Here is a 17,395-nt window from a genome sequence, read left to right as displayed (position 1 = left end):
AAAAAATCTACAGATTCAAATGCCGGTGAGTCTGAAGGGAATGAAAAGGCCCAGGCCTGTGGGTCACCACTCAGCAAAGAAATCACCAAGCCCACGCGTTGAGCCTCATTACCTGAGGAATGTGGACGCATACGGAAATACAATTTGCATGATTCACGAAACACCGTGAACTTACCACGATCACCAGCAAATCGTTCAGGAAGGGGAAACTTGGGCTCAGCTGCCCTGGCTGCAGCCTCAGCAGGTACTGCAGGAGCTGACAGGCCTTGTTGCTGGACCGCCCCCCGGAGTTCAGTGACCTGTATGGATAGAGCCTCCAGCTGCTTGGTTAGGGAAAGTATAGGATCCATAGTAAGTAACCCCTATATTCCTTTTTTTTTTTTTTTTTCACTTTATTATTTGGGCCGACTATAATGTCATGGAATGCCTAGGTTACTTTAGGCAAAAACCCCAGGACCCCTGTGATGTCCCTCAGACTAGGGGAACCCTGTCTGTCCCTCTACCCAGGGTTTACACTGAAGGTGTGCCTGCCTGAGCCTCCACCCTGTCCCTGTCTCCTGTCCAGCCCTAAGCTGAACCAATCTCCCTCCACCCAGTGAGGGGACCAGACACCAGACCCCACAAATACGTATGGACAGGGGTAAAAGAAAACACCACACAGTAAATACACAAGGGAATACAATAATGTGCAAGGGCAACCAAATATATATATAACAGATTGGAGAAAGAACCACTGAGGGATATACTGCACCAGATATCAGACGCTCCAACACCACCACTGCTGACCGGTATTGCTAGCACTAGGCTAAAGCTATAGTCGGCGACGCCCATAGTCAGGACGAACTATTTAAAGACCTAGGGCGTGGCCCAGCCCTCAGCCTGCATGACAACCTGGTTAACCCTATCCCGACTGGAACAGAATACCCAACAGGGTATTACCGCTGTCTGCCGGACACCCTGGTGTGAACAGTGTCCGACATGACACACGCCTTGTAGGCTTTGTCATGCCCGGCAGCCAGCATTCTCTCAAAACATGTCTACATCGCTGCTGGTGGTGTCCTGACGGATAAGCGCATCAGGCTGTCCCCTCAAATTGTTGACTCTATGGAAATTAATGCCCCTTTAGTGCTGTGTGACAATTATTTTTTGAAATGTGGAGACTCCAAGTTGAGACTCCATCTGGTGGATTGCCTGTCGTGGAAGGTGTGTCAGAGGCCTATTATGCTGTTTCTACTCTGTGGAAATTGATGCCACTTTAGTGATGTGTGACAATTTTTTTAAATGTGGAGACTCAAAGTTTGGTCTCCATCAGGTGGGTTGTCCATGTTAGTAGGGCTCCCAGACAGGCAGGCCTGCACTTTCAGTAAACTACCTGTGTTACTATTCTTACTTTTTACTATTGATAATAGTCTATGAAACTGATATTTGTGCCATCTGAGTCTGGCTGAAATAAAAAAAAAATTGGAGTGTTGTATGAAGTGTGAGGTATCCCAGCTAAGAAGGCTTACACTGCTCCCTTCACCACCAGGTCCTCATTGAAACTTCAATTCCAAGCTGTAAATGCTTGGCCAGGCACTGATACCTCACACATGGACCATGGCTGTGGGTCAATTGATGCCACTTTTAATGCCATCTGCCCTTAATTGTAGCTGTTTGGGAAGCTTTTTGTCACCCCTTAAGGTGTTGTATATGCATTTGGTTTTGCCTCGCATTGAATCTAATGGGGTTCGGTTACATTCGTCGAACCATTCGGCAAACTTCGGCTACAGTGGTCTGTTCCGCAAATCCGAACCGAACCTTGAAAGGTTGGTTCATCTCTAGTGAACACCCACCTCTTTTATATGTGGTTATAATAAAAGGCCATGTGAGATTTGGGCCTTTGTGACAGATAGAAGTTGCACTGTTGATTTAGAATCATCAAGCAATTGTTAAAATGGTTATGTCACGATCTCCATTCTGTTCCTGTTTGATATGTTACTTTGTGTAGGGGCTGTCAGTCTGTTTTGGTTGTGCTGCAATCATCTGTGTTCACTTTCCTTGATTAGTTTTCTACTTAAGCATGCTAGCTCCTGCACCCAGTGTCAATCGTACATTTGCTGCTGCCTGTGTAAGACTGATCCCTCTGTGCTCTGTACCTGACCCAGCTTGACTTGATTCCCTTCCCGGACTTAGACCCTTTGCTTGTGACCTGACTTCGCTTGTGCCTGCTCCCTGTAAACTGTCTTGTCTTTCTGGTTTTCCTGACCTCAGCTCATGAATTGGATTTCGTCTCTGTCTTCCCCTTGTGGTACTGCGCCATTTTATGGACCTGACCTCGGATTGTCTGACCTCCCGTTACTTAATCTATAAGTAGTATATATTGTTACTATCTGTTATTGTAGTCTTTCTCTCCACTTCTGGGACTAATATTTACTACAGTGACTCACGTTACAGGTTATAGCAGACAGGGAGTGTTTAGCTAAGTCCCAGGGGATACTCGAAAAGTTGTTATTGTGTCCTGGACGTCCAAGAGTAAGGTGTGTGCTAGAGAGTCTCCTGTCAGACTGAAATCAGACAAGCTGTGTAGACCAGTTATTCCTGGGAAGCGATTGCTGTAATCATAGAAGCAGTCAGGACCCAGGAACATCTTTATTACCTCAAGATAGAAGTGAGAAAGCTATAGCACTAGACTCATCCCCTCCCCCACCTCACTGCATGAGCAAGGTACAGATGTGCTTAGGCTAAGACACTGTGTGTGAAAAAATATTATCTGTGAAGAGAAGTTGTCTGTAAAGAGACTTTCATATATTTTGATGAAGGATTGCATGAAGAGTATTTCTGTGTGATGAAAAGAAACTTGAATAAAACCCCTGTGCAGCAGAGAACAGTGTCATAGCTGTGTGTCTGTAAGGAGTGGTAGCTATAGTGAGACATTTAGGGATACTTCTGATTTTGGCTTACCAGTACTGATAATACTGACCCAAAACACTGACGTGTGCATAAGGCCTAATGCTATGTGCCCACAATCAGGAAATGGCAGCGCTTTGGACGCAGGATAGGTGAGCTGTTGACACATACCCTAAGGGTGTCCTATTTTTTAATTTTTAAAAAGCCGCAGTGAATGCTGGGAAGTGTATTTAAATTGTGACAGTGTAACGGGAGTCAAGGGGGTAGTCGTGGCTGGCGGTGACTGTGGGTCGCCCTCACACACCCAGGGCAGCGGGGTACTCGGTACCAGGCCGGTGTCAAGGCGGGAATGTGTCACAGCAGTGGTGACCCGGCCCGTGGCCCTGGGCGCCCAGTATCAATGGCAGTGATGTTAATGTTGTTAGAGTTTATATGAATAGTTCGTGACACCACCTGTGGTGTTTGGCAAGTAAGATGGTAAGCCAACGCTGCATACAGATCCGCTGGGACTGATGGTGTGGTGCAGCAGAGATGGTATAGCTCCCCACAGGTGGAGCTGTAGTCTCAGGGCAGTGTAGGTGCAATGGATGAGGAGAGGCGCAGAATAGTATGGAGGCTGGTGCCCAGGTGTAGTGGTGCTGGAATAACTGGAGGACACCAGAGTATGCGGTTCCAAAGCTTTACTCACTGTTTGCAGTTCACACAACTGCCTGCCTCCGTACTGTGTTCTCCAGGTCAGGGCTCCAGCCAACCTCCAGGCAGGATAGGATTCTCCCCTCCACACTCCGCCAACGTGTACCTTCCTGAACGACTCCTCCAATGCGCCTTTAGGTGCGAAGCACTCCAGTACTTCGTTACCCTGGAATGCCTCTCTCTAGGTGTTCCTAGTCTTTACTTGTATGACAGACAGCTGTAGCCTGCTCGGGGACTCCTCACTGCGTCCCGGCTCTCTATTTAGTTGCTGTTGTGTCCCAAGTCTATGATGGGAGCAAGGCGTTAGCGGCTCACTACTCCTCCGGTGTCTGTTGCAGGACATAAAGTTCCAATCAACCTCGGGGACCAGGCCCCGGCCTTTGCGCTCTCTGGACTGGAAGGGTTCTCTCTCTTTCTCAACCTGCTTCCCACCGTCCTTCTATTCTCCTTCGTTCCGTTCTATTCTATCTCTTATGGAATCTGTAGTCTTCAGTCTACATCTCTTTCTCCTTCTCTTCCTTCCCTGAGGAGCTCGTTCCACTAAGACCAGTCCTCAGCCTCTCCTGACTGACTGCCTTCCTCCGCCTTGAGCTCCTCTCAGGCTGACCTGCTGTCAGCCTGCTCTGTCTCTGGGACTCACCCCAGACTGACCTGTCAGACTGACCTGAAATCCTACACCTTCCCTCTTTTATTTCTAACTCCACTCGCCTCACCAGCACCTCTCGTGTTACGAAGCCAGGGACCACAAAAGGCACCCTATGACCTTTCCAGCATAAAGCATGGATGGGTCCCTGCAGAACTATCCTGTGTGTGGGGTGCAGGTGTTGGAATGTGGAAGGAGTTCCCAGCCTACCTGGATGGTGGGGCACTACACCTTAGGAGAAGGTGCAGTACCTCTGTGGCGACTGAAGCCTCAGGGGCGCCACAATTGCTCTGTTGCACCCTGGCCAACTGTCACATACACACACTATCCCCTCTGTAGTGCACTTACTTGTAAGGCGGGGTCCTCTCTGGACTGCTGGGCCTTCTTTTCCTTCAGCAATACACAATGACAGTCAGAATCCAGGTTCAACTTTAACACAACAAGTTTACTTAGCTCATCCAGTTTAGTCACAGAAACAGCACCAGGTTCTTCACAAAACATCACCATTCTGTTCCCTGTACTATCCCTCACTTCTCCAGGAATATTGCAGGGTCGTACCGTCGCCTTCAGTACCGTAGCTTCTTGTCGGGTCAGCCTAACCAGCTTCAAGAGTTCCCTGTCCGTTTCGCTCCACATGTTTAGGGTTGTTCCCATGAAATTAGGCGCTACCATATTAATGCAGCCCTGTATTCCTCCACCACTGTGCCCATTGGCCCTGGATGGCTGGGCTCTCAGCTGGAATGTTGTGGGACACAACTGTCCTGTCTTTGCTCCCAGCCCTAACTCACTGAACTCAGGAAGCTCCCTAACTTACTCTCAGTTGGCTCCTGCTAACTAAATCCCATTGGTCTAACTTGTTCCTATCTTACTCTATTGTATTCTATTGTGCCCCCCCCTAGTGGGCTAATCTACACCCTACACTTTCCCTTCACATTAACATAAGTATAATGCATTATACATTATAGCAGCATTATAAGACATATGAGTTAATATATATAGATATATACAGGACATTGTGACAAGCGCCAGCTTACGCTGAGTCGTTCTTCTTTGAAAGAGTGGACCCTCTGGGCCGTGGCACCCACCCACCTAGGGCGAGCTGACCTAGTGAGAAACCACCCCCTATACAGGGAGTGTCAGGGGCAAGACCAAGGGGGTGAGCCACCACGGCTGCTGGACCAGACGGCCGGCTCAGGAAGCAAGACAAGACGAGACAAGGCATTAGTTCAAGTAAACTTCATTCAGGAACACTTCAGGGTACAACAGGTGCAAAGGTGAACACACAAAGAACACAAAGCAAGATGCGTGCAAGGGCACGCCGAGGTCCAAGGCATGAGGAACGCTTTAAGGTAAAACGGGTGCAAAACGTGAACACACAGAATCCATATCACAAGGTGCGTGCCAGGGCATGCCAAAGTCCAAGGCAGGGTGCGAGGAATCGGACTCCGGAAGGCTGGCAAGGGCTGATAGGGTCCAGGCATCAGAGTGTAGACATCTGGTTCCAGACCTCCGGCGGTAGTCAGCTGGCTTCAGGAATCCGTCAGACAAACTAGGAGACAAAACAGGGTGCGTGCAAGGAGACATGCCAGGATCAGATTCACAGAATGGAGACCTGCGCATGCCGAGGGGCATGCCAGGGACGGGTACAAGGACGGAGGCCTGCGTGTGCGAGGGCACGCCAGGGAGGAGCACAAGGACGGTGGCCTGCGCGTGCGATGGCACGCCAGGGACGGGTTCAATGCCATCGGAATCCAGGGAGCTGGCATCGACCGACAGGGTCCAGGAATCAGGCTACGGACATTAGCTCCGGACATCAGGCCGCAGTCATCTAGATCTGGAGCTCTGGCAGCGGTCGGCAGGTTATGGAATCCGGCAGGCAAACTAGGGTTCAGAGCAGAGCAGAGCAAAAGAGGCAAAAGGCTTTGTGCAAGAGTAGCACGAAAAGGGACAGTGCGAGAACCAGCGTGCGTGCAAGGGAGCACGGAGACCACAGCTGGGAGCACCGGCAGGTGGTACCAACGATGGCATAAGCAGGCGGGCACAACTAGCGGCGGCACCGCTGCGGCCATGCAGCCGGAAACCACTAAAGCACTGGACAGCGGGCACGGCTGAGGCACAATGGCAAGCACGGCTAGAGGCGGCACGGCTGAGGCACACCATGCAGGCACAGGCGACCAGGCACGTGCACGGAGGCACGGAGCCACAAGGCAGGGCTAGGCAAAGATACAGGACATAGATGCGTGCAGACAGCACGGCTAAGCCTAGTACGAAAAGTGCAAGAGCGCATGAAGTATCAGAGACAAGACATAGGATACAAGGCAGAGTCCTGCGTATGCAGAGAGCATGCCAGGGGCAAGGTACAAGACGAGACCTGCAAGTGTAGAGACACGACAGGGACAGTGTCTAGCAGCGGAGCGTAGGCCGAAGCCCAGAGCCGGGCCAAGGGAGAGCCTTGGGACTAGACAGGGTACAGAGCGAAGCCTGCACGTGTAGGAGACACGCCAGGGACAGACACAGAGCGAGGCCTGCACGTGTAGAGAAACGCCAGGGACAGGGTACAGAACGGAGCCTGCACTTGTAAGAGACACTCCAGGGACAGGGTACAGAGCGAGGCCTGCACATGTAAAGAGACACGCCAGGGACAGGGTACAGAGCGAGGCCTGCACATGTAAAGAGACTCGCCAGGGACAGGGTACAGAATGGAGCCTGCATGTGTAGGAGACACGCCAGGGACAGGGTACAGAGAGAGGCCTGCACATGTAAAGAGACTCGCCAGGGACAGGGTACAGAATGGAGCCTGCATGTGTAGGAGACACGCCAGGGACAGGGTACAGAGAGAGGCCTGCACGTGTAAAGAGGCACGTCAGAGACAGGGACAGAGCAAAACATAACAAGGAAACATAGCAAGGACAAACAGAGCACGGAAGACAACACGAGACAAAGCACGAGACAAGAGACGGAATACGAGCACGGAGCGTGTGCAGAGACGCACGACAGAGCAGAGTGCAAGCGCACAGAATAGAGGGAGCAACCCCACAGACCAAGCTATGGGATGGCGAATATGTATGATGGGTATATGGGCACGGGACTATGGGATGGTGGATATTTATATGGGCATGGGACTATGGGATGGAGGATGTGTGATGGGTATATGAGCACTCGACTATGGGATGGAGGATATGTATGATGGGTATATGGGCACAGGCCTATGGGATCGTGGATATGTATGATAGGTATATGGGCACGGGACTATGGGATGGAGGATAATTATAATTTGCTATAACTAACAACAGTTAGTTACTATGCCCGGGCAGCGCCGGGCTCTTCAGCTAGTATATATATATATATATATATATATATATATATATATATATATATATATATACACTGCTCAAAAATATAAAGGGAACACTTATACAATAAAATGTAACTCCAAGTCAGTCACACTTCTGTTAAATCAACACTGATTGTGATTCAATTTCTCCTGCTGTTGTGCCAATGGAATAAACAACAGGTAGAAATGATAGGAAGGTCACTAACATCCATGTGTCTGCTCAGAAAGAGCGCCTAGTGTTCCCTTTATTTTTTTAAGCAGTATATATATATATATATATATATATATATATATATACACTACTGTATATATATATATATATATATATATATATATATATATATATATATACACACTGTATACTTCATACAGTGCTGGATAGCAGAATAGACGATAATTCAGTTGTCAGTATCTGTAAAATCATTACAGAACCCGACAGGATATGAGACATGGTTTACAACTGCCTCTATGGGGGTAGATTTTTTTAGCCAGGGGAGGGCCAAAAACAATGGTCCCTCTCTTGGCTATTAATATCTGCCCTCAGTCAATGGGTTGCCCTCTCTGGTGGAGAAAATTGAGCGGGAGCCCACGCCAATTTTTTCTGTGAAATAATCCTTTAATTTAACACCTACAGCTCCAAAATTTTACACACAGACGCTACTAACAGTATTAGTGATGGACATATTTTAATAATAACGGATATGCAATGGTTTACTATGATTTTACAGATGACGACAATTGAATTTTAATCTATTCTGCTATCTATATCTCTATGAAATATAAATATATATATATATATATATATGTGTGTCTCATTGACATATACACTCACTGGCCACTTTATTAGGTACACCATGCTAGTAAGGGGTTGGACCCCCTTTTGCCTTCAGAACTGCCTCAATTCTTCGTGGCAGAGATTCAACAAGGTGCTGGAAGCATTCCTCAGAGATTTTGGACCATATTGACATGATGGCATCACACAGTTGGCGCAGATTTGTCGGCTGCACATCCCTGATGCGAATCTCCCGTTCCACCACATCCCAAAGATGCTCTATTGGATTGAGATCTGGTGACTGAGGAGGCCATTTGAGTACAGTAAACTCATTGTCATGTTCAAGAAACCAATCTGAGATGATTCGAGCTTTATGACATGGCGCATTATCCTGCTGAAAGTAGCCATCAGATGTTGGGTACATTGTGGTCATAAAGGGATGGACATGGTCAGCAACAATACTCAGGTAGGCTGTGGCGTTGCAACGATGCTCAATTGGTACCAAGGGGCCCAAAGAGTGCCCAGAAAAAATTCCCCACACCATGACACCACCACCACCAGCCTGAACCGTTGATACAAGGCAGGATGGATCCATGCTTTCATGTTGTTTACGCCAAATTCTGACCCTACCATCCGAATGTCGCAGCAGAAATCGAGACTCATCAGACCAGGCAACGTTTTTCCAATCTTCTACTGTCCAATTTCGATGAGCTTGTGCAAATTGTAGCCTCAGTTTCCTGTTCTTAGCTGAGAGGAGTGGTACCCAGTGTGGTCTTCTGCTGCTGTAGCCCATCTGCCTCAAAGTTCGACGCACTGTGCGTTCAGAGATGCTCTTCTGCCTACCTTGGTTGTAACGGGTGGCAATTTGAGTCACTGTTGCCTTTCTATCAGCTCGAACCAGTCTGCCCATTCTCCTCTGACCTCTGGCATCAACAAGGCATTTCCGGCCACAGAACTGCCGCTCACTGGATTTTTTTTCTTTTTCGGACCATTCTCTGTAAACCCTAGAGATGGTTGTGCGTGAAAATCCCAGTAGATCAGCAGTTTCTGAAATACTCAGACCAGCCCTTCTGGCACCAACAATCATGCCACGTTCAAAGGCACTCAAATCACCTTTCTTCCCCATACTGATGCTCGGTTTGAACTGCAGGAGATTGTCTTGACCATGTCTACATGCCTAAATGCACTGAGTTGCCGCCATGTGATTGGCTGATTAGAAATTAAGTCTTAACACACAGTTGGACAGGTGTACCTAATAAAGTGGCCAGTGAGTGTATATATACCTATACTATGTGTATACATGTATTCTATCTATCCTATTTTAACCAGTCAGTGTGATTTTACAGTATAGGGCACTGAATTGCCGGCTTTTCTAAAGGACACCGGTGCATATTTCTCACAAGTCTCACGCATGGTCCGTGTGTAATATGTTTTTTTCATGCCCCATAGACTTGCATTGGTGAGCCTCGGCCGAGATACAGTGTAAATCGCAGCATGCTGCGATTTCTCTTGCGTGTATAATACGGTCGAGAAAAAAAACGGATGATGGGAGCTGCCCCATAGATTAACATTGGTCCGAGTGCTATGTGATTTTTTTTCTCGCACAGCACTCGTCTGTATTTCTCTCTAGTGTGACTCCGGCCTTATATGAAGTTTCGGTTCTCTTTCAGTTTACATGCTATCTTAAAGGAAATAGGAGACATAATTTATCTTTTTTTGTTGTCTCTTGTACATGGTGAAAAAGTTTAGTGCCCCCCCAAAAAATCACGATGCATCTTCCTTAAGGTTTTTACACCAAAAACACAGCAAAACTTGATACCTGTGTTTTTTGCTGAGTTTTTCCACTTACTCATTTTTTTACATGCGTGAAAAAATACTGCAAAAGCGCTGAAAAAAACGCTGAAAGAAATGACATGCTGCAGTTTTCAAAATCAGTCAGAAAAAAAAAAACAATGTGTGCGTGAGATTTGTGAAATCTCTTTGCATTTGCTGGTACTGTAAAACGCAGTTTAAAATTTGCATAAAAAAGCAGCAAAAACTCAATGTCTGAACATAATCATAATTTGCTAATCCATTTTTCCCATAAAACGACATAAGTAATCAAAAAAATTATATTTGCAATCTTTTGGAGCAAAGAGTTCCCTTTATTAGGAAAGTTTACTAATCAGCTTTCAAACAACATTTTTCAGGTTAGGCAATATACAGTATATTACATAGGTGGAAAAAATAAAAGGACAGTTTTGTTTTGTTATTGTTACGTCTTGGCAAAATTTGCAAAAGGGGGCTAAAAACAATGCGCACATTGCTTCTGGTATAAGCTTTGAGGAAAAGAGGTCGTACATTCATTTGTATTTTTTGTTATTTTTCAGTCAACTCTTGAATAAGAGGCATAATGGATGCTGCTATTATGTGCGGTGACTCATAGTGAATTGTACACGGGCTAATAACTTACATGGAGATGCCTTACACCCACGACTAATCAGTGTGAACACAAGAGGACACTTAGATTTGATACTTATGACTAACAAATTTGTCAACAACATTTATGAAATATATAGGTCAGGATGGCACTGAAGTACTCAGCTATGGCCTCTAACACGTCCTCATTATCAGTGCTCTGAGTGAGGATTTCAATTACGATCCCTGTCTATGGCTGCAGCTCTGATTGTGATGTGCATCAACTCTGCGCCATATCCATTTTTATATTTGGTTTCGCAGCTATATGAAGTATGAAATAAAATACAAAATGAAAAAGTACATGTTATTCCACATATTTATTCCCATAGATGTAATAATTCACATGCTAAATACTTAAAGGGAACCTGTCACCCCCCCAGGGCGTTTTAAAGTAATAGAGCCACCTTCAGCAGCACCAAGGCTGCACTCTGTGAAGGTGGCTCTTCTGTTTCTGACCCCTAGTAACGCTGAAATATTGACTTTTATAAATAGCTCCTCATACCTGTAATGTATCCCATAGGTATGGTGTGTCCCCCTGTGTCAGCCGCCTACCATCTGTCCATCATGCCTGTGTCTTGTGCCTGTGAAAAATGAGGATGAATGAACTCACGGAGATCAACATCCAACACTGCGGAGACACCATCACATGTTTCTCAACGCAAGCAATGTCTAGCAAGGTCTTTCACCCGGGAAGGAACAACCACGGGAAGGGCAGTCTCCAATGAAGGAAACCACCTATGCCAAAACATGGTATCCATCCACAGACAGCTGTTTCGGGGTATTGCCCCTCATCAGTGTGGAGTAGGAAACTGGCCAGTAGGAGCCAGTGTCTTGTGCCTGAGCACCGCCTACCATCCATCCATCATGCCACTTGTCTTGTGCCTGGGCACCGCCCACCATACCCCTGTGCACCGCCACCTCCTCCTGTTTTGAATGCTGGTGCCTGCGCTGTCACAACAGTTCTCGGGCATGCGCTGCCCGAGAACCGACATCAGGCTATTGCGCCTGCGTGTTGCTGAGGCCCCAGCTCCACAGTGTGAATACATCATAACATACTGCAGGGCGGAATCTGGGATCTGGGGCCTCAGCAACACGCAGGCGCAATAGCCTGATGTCGGTTCTCGGGCAGCGCGCACTGCCCATGCCCGAGGACTCTTGTCACAGCGCAGGCGCCGGCATTCAAAACAGGAGGAGGTGGTGGTGCACAAGGGCATGGTGGGCGGCGCCCAGGCACAAGACACACAATATATATGTGTATAGGTGGGCACCAAGGAAAATATGACATGAATATGATAACTGGGTGCAACACTGTGCCAAGTAGATCAAATGAAAAAAAGGGAGAAAAGAGACACAGGATAACATGATATGTTATCCTGTGTCTCTTTTCTCCCTTTTTTTTAGGCACAAGACACAGGCATGATGGATGGATGGGAGGCGGCTGATACGGGGGACACACTATACCTATGGGACACATTACAGGTATGAGGAGCTATTTATAAAAGTCGATATTTCAGCGTTACTAGGAGTCAGAAACGGAAGAGCCACCTTCACAGAGCGCAGTCTTGGTGCTGCAGAAGGTGGATCATTGACTTAAAAACGCCCTGGGGGGGTGACAGGTTCCCTTTAAAGGTAATAATTTATAGGTAGATACACTCTCAGGACAAAGTATTGGGAAACTTGCACAAGCTTTTATGACTGACCATTCCAAATGTCTATCCATAGACATTAAAATGGAGGTTGGCGCCCAATTTGCAGTTATATCAGCTTCCAATCTTCTTGGAAGGATTCATACAACATTTTAGAGGAGTCTGTGGGATTTTTTGCCCATTCATCCAGAAGAGCATTTGTGAGATCAGACATGGAAGTTGGACAATAGATCCAGGCTCGCAGTCTTCTTTGGGCCGTTCCCAAGCTGTTCCTTCAAAGTTGGATGTAGCACTTGTTCAAAATGTCTTAATATTAAGATTTGCCGTCACTATAACTATGATGCTGAGGTCAACCCCTGTAAAACAAGCCCATTGTATTATCCCTCTTCCACCAAACTTTACCACTGGCACAACGGAATAAGGCAGGTAACGTCCTCCTGGAATTTGCCAAACCCTGAGTCATCCAGCAGATGCCAGACACAGAAGCATGATTCATCACTCCACATAACATGTTTCTACTGCTCCAAAGTCAAGTGACAGTGTGTCTTTTACCACTTCATCCAATGCTGGCATGATGATTGATAGTACAACCATTAAGCTCCCGGCACAATTGTTGTCCTGCTGTTAAAGGGGTTGTGCAAACTCAAAAAAATTCTCCAGTCACTTTATGTGATTACAAAATACCGAATCATGACAGTGTGCAATTTGCACCCTGCCACAATTCAGCTGTATTCTAGTGGACAGTCAGGTGAATGTGTATATATCATTTGCACATCTGTGGTCACATGCCATCTAGAGTTCTGCACTTCTCTCAGTTCTATTGAGACAAGCTGGGTGAGGCTTGTAGGCATGTGATTGCAAGTGTGCAAATCTAATACATGTAGTGATATGACAGGCCACTCGCGTGCAGAATACACGATAACTGTACTCCTTGTCACGATTCGGCAGTCTGCTGTCATATTGAGAGACCTTAGACTTTTATCTGAGACCGAACAACTTATTAAATGACAGAGGATGTTTGGCTCTGCAATTAAGACAGTAAAAACAGTATAGCATTGGTGACTTTTATGAGCATTCGGAAACTGTGCTCTGTAATTTTACATCTTTTGACACTTGATGTGGAATATTTGAATACTTAGGAGGGAAGAAATTTCCCAAACCCACCTGTTGCAGTAGTAGCTGTCACGACACAGCTGTCAGGTGACCAGGGACCAGGGGCTCCTTCCCTATCCCTAACAGTAGGGGGCACCCTAGCTTGCCCGACTCCCTGGGATACTTCTGAAGGTGAAGATGCCGGGGCCTCCACCCTTTCCTTATCTCCTGAGTTAGGCTTCCGTCTGTTCTCTTCCCCCACCCAGAGAAGAGGGACGCTATTGTACCCCATAGCACACCAACCCAACAAACAAGGCAACACAAACAAGGGTTAGCATAAAACTTTAGGCATACTAAATATTTACACACATATAACACATGAATACATCGGGGTGTGGAAGTAGGGGAATAAACCAAAATAGAGGATAGGGATTTACCACACATACAAACCAAACAACAGTCACAGATAACTCATCCAACTCTCCTCATATGAACTCCTCTATGTTGTGAGTTCATTTTCCCCTTCACCGTCGATGTCTGATGATCTCCCTCTTCTGGTGAAGGAAGGTAGTGAGGCTGACTACCAAACACCTGATCTGGTAGATGATGACTGGGTAACAGGAAATTCTGACTGGATATAAGGCAGCCGACACCCTTCTGAGTCGCTGGTGATTTCTCTGCTGGATTCTTGGAGACCAGTCTGATTCCTGCTTCCCAAAGATAATTTTTTGCTCTGCTAGTGAACTTATTAGTTTTGTTTTGTTTACCTTGTTTTTTGGAGTTCAGCCATCCCCGGGCGGGGGTGTGCTGAGTTCCATTTTTGTCTCTGATCAGTTTGTCTCTTTGCTCTGTCTTCAGAATTTACCTGAGTGCTGATATAGTCTTTTTGAAGTCCTAACGACTTCAGGGCCTGTTTTTCCTATCAGACGGTTGGGACATTTTTTTGGTAGGGTTTTTTACGGATTGCAGACAGCAGCTTTTCTATCCTGTCCTTTTTAGTTAGCTTGGGCCCCATCGTTTGCTCAACCTATCTTTCTATCTGTGTTAGTGTTTTCATCTTGCTTCACTGTCATTATATGTTGGGGGCTGCCTATTGCTTTGGGGTCTGCTCTGGGGCAGTTTAGATTTCCCCTTTCTTTCTTTAGGCCTATTTAGTTCTCCGGCTGTGATCGAGGGGTCTAGGGCATCGTAGAAACCCCCCACGGCTACTGTTAGTTGTTGTGGATAGGATCAGGGGACTGCAATCCGATAGCTACCAACCCCTCCGGTTTTCTGGACTTAGCTTGTATTTTTGTTTTTTCCTACTTCGGTGACTCATTCATAACAGAATCACCAGCCATACCGCAGATCCTAGGGTACTCAATAGCAGGAAAGAATTGTAAAAAAAAAAAAAGGAAAAAAGAGTTTGTCAGAATTTTTTTTTTTGTGTATATTTTTTCCTCTATGTCTCTGAGGCCATAGGGGGAATTTTTTTTTTCTTTCTCAATGGAGATGAAGCAATTGTCTGATCGTGTGGAGCAGCTCACTGCTGAAATGCGGGGAATTTCCGCCTATCTTGCTCATCCACATGCTGCTGAACCAAAGATCCCTACTCCTGATGTGTTTTTTGGGGATCGGTCTAAATTTTTGAATTTTAAGAATAATTGCAAATTATTTTTTGCCTTGAAGCCTAACTCGTCTGGGAGCTCCGCGCAGCAGGTTAAAATTGTCATCTCTTTGCTGCGCGGCGATCCCCAGGATTGGGCGTTTTCTTTGAAACCTGATGATCCTATTCTTACTAATGTGAATGCATTTTTTCAAGCCTTGGGGTTGTTGTATGATGAACCTAATGCTATTGATCAGGCTGAAAAGGCCCTGTTGGCATTGAGCCAGGGTCGGGATTCTGCAGCGTTGTACTGTCAAAAATTCCAAAAGTGGGCGGTCCTTACTACCTGGAATGATGGTGCCTTGGCAGCTCTCTTTCGGAAGGGTTTGTCAGAAACCATAAAAGATACTATGGTGGGATTTCCTGTTCCCTCTGGTCTTGACGATTCTATGTCATTAGCCATTCAGGTTGATCGGCGTTTGCGGGAACGTAAAACATAGTAACATAGTAACAAAGTAACATAGTTATTAAGGTTGAAGGGTGACTTTAAGTCCATCTAGTTCAACCCATATCCTATCCTAACTTGCCCTAACATGTTGATCCAGAGGAAGGCAAAAAAAACCCATGTGGCAAACAGTAAGCTTCACATTGGGGAAAAAAATTCCTTCCCGACTCCACATACGGCAATCAGACTAGCTCCCTGGATCAACGCAATATTAAGGAAACTAGTGTATATACCCTGTAATATTATACTTTTCAAAAAAGGCAATCAGTCCCTTCTTAAATTTTAGTAGGCAATCACTCATTACAACATCATATGGCAGAGAGTTCCATAGTCTCACTGCTCTTACGGTAAAGAATCCGCGTCTGTGAGTATGCTTAAACCTTCTTTCCTCCAGACGTAGAGGATGCCCCCTTGTCCCCGTCACAGGTCTCAGAGTAAAAAGATCATTTGAAAGCTCTTGGTATTGTCCCCGCATATATTTATACATTGTAATAAGATCACTCCTAAGCCTTCGATTCTCCAAACTAAATAACCCCAAGTGTAATAACCTGTCTTGGTATTGCAGACCCCCTAGTTCCCTAATAACCTTGGTCGCTCTTCTCTGCACCCGCTCCAGTTCAGCAATGTCTTTCTTATACACCGGAGACCAGAACTGTACACAGTATTCTAAGTGTGGTCGCACTAGTGACTTATATAGAGGTAAAATTATGTTCTCCTCATGAGCATCTATGCCTCTTTTAATGCATCCCATTATTTTATTTGCCTTTGCAGCAGCTGCCTGACACTGGCCGCTAAATGTGAGTTTGTCGTCCACCCATACACCCAAGTCTTTTTCAGTGACTGCTTTGCCCAGTGTTTTACAATTAAGCACATAATTATACATCTTCGTTCGTTCTACCCAAGTGCATGACCTTACATTTATCCCCATTAAAGCTCATTTGCCATTTATCAGCCCAAGCTTCTAGTTTGCATAAATCCTCCTGTAATATAAAATTGTCCTCCTCTGTATTGATTACCCTGCAGAGTTTAGTGTCATCTGCAAATATTGAAATTCTACTCTCTATGCCCCCTACAAGGTCATTAATAAATATATTAAAGAGAAGCGGGCCCAAAACTGACCCCTGTGGTACCCCACTGCTAACCGTGACCCAGTCCGAGTGTGCTCCATTAATAACCACCCTTTGTTTCCTATCCCTGAGCCAGCTCTTAACCCACCTACACATATTTTCCCCTATCCCCATTGTTCTCATTTTATGTATCAACCTTTTGTGTGGCACCGTATCAAAAGCTTTTGAAAAGTCCATGTACACCACGTCCACTGCATTCCCTTGGTCCAGTCCAGAACTTACCTCTTCATAAAAGATTATCAGATTAGTCTGACAGGAACGGTCCCTTGTAAACCCATGTTGATATTGGGTCATGAGGTTATTCTTCTCCAGATACTCCAGTATAGTATCTCTTAGAAAACCCTCCAGGATTTTACCCACAGTTGAGGTTAAACTTACTGGCCTATAATTTCCAAGTTCAGTTTTTGTCCCCTTTTTGAATATTGGCACCACATTTGCTATATGCCAGTCCTGTGGTACAGACGCTCTTATTATGGAATCTTTAAAGATTAAAAATAATGGTCTATCTATGACTGTGTGTTGTGAGTTCATTTTCCCCTCCGTCACTGAGGCCTGGTGAACTCCCTATTCTAGTGAAGGAAGGTAGTGAGCCTGATTATCAGGCACCTGGGACTAATGAAGACGATTGGCTGAGTGGAGTCACTGACTGGATTTA

Source organism: Dendrobates tinctorius, unplaced genomic scaffold (genome assembly GCF_039654945.1).
Source record: "Dendrobates tinctorius isolate UK_male_01 unplaced genomic scaffold, ASM3965494v1 ptg000133l, whole genome shotgun sequence".
NCBI lineage: Eukaryota > Metazoa > Chordata > Amphibia > Anura > Dendrobatidae > Dendrobates > Dendrobates tinctorius.
This window is presented reverse-complemented; position numbering follows the sequence as displayed.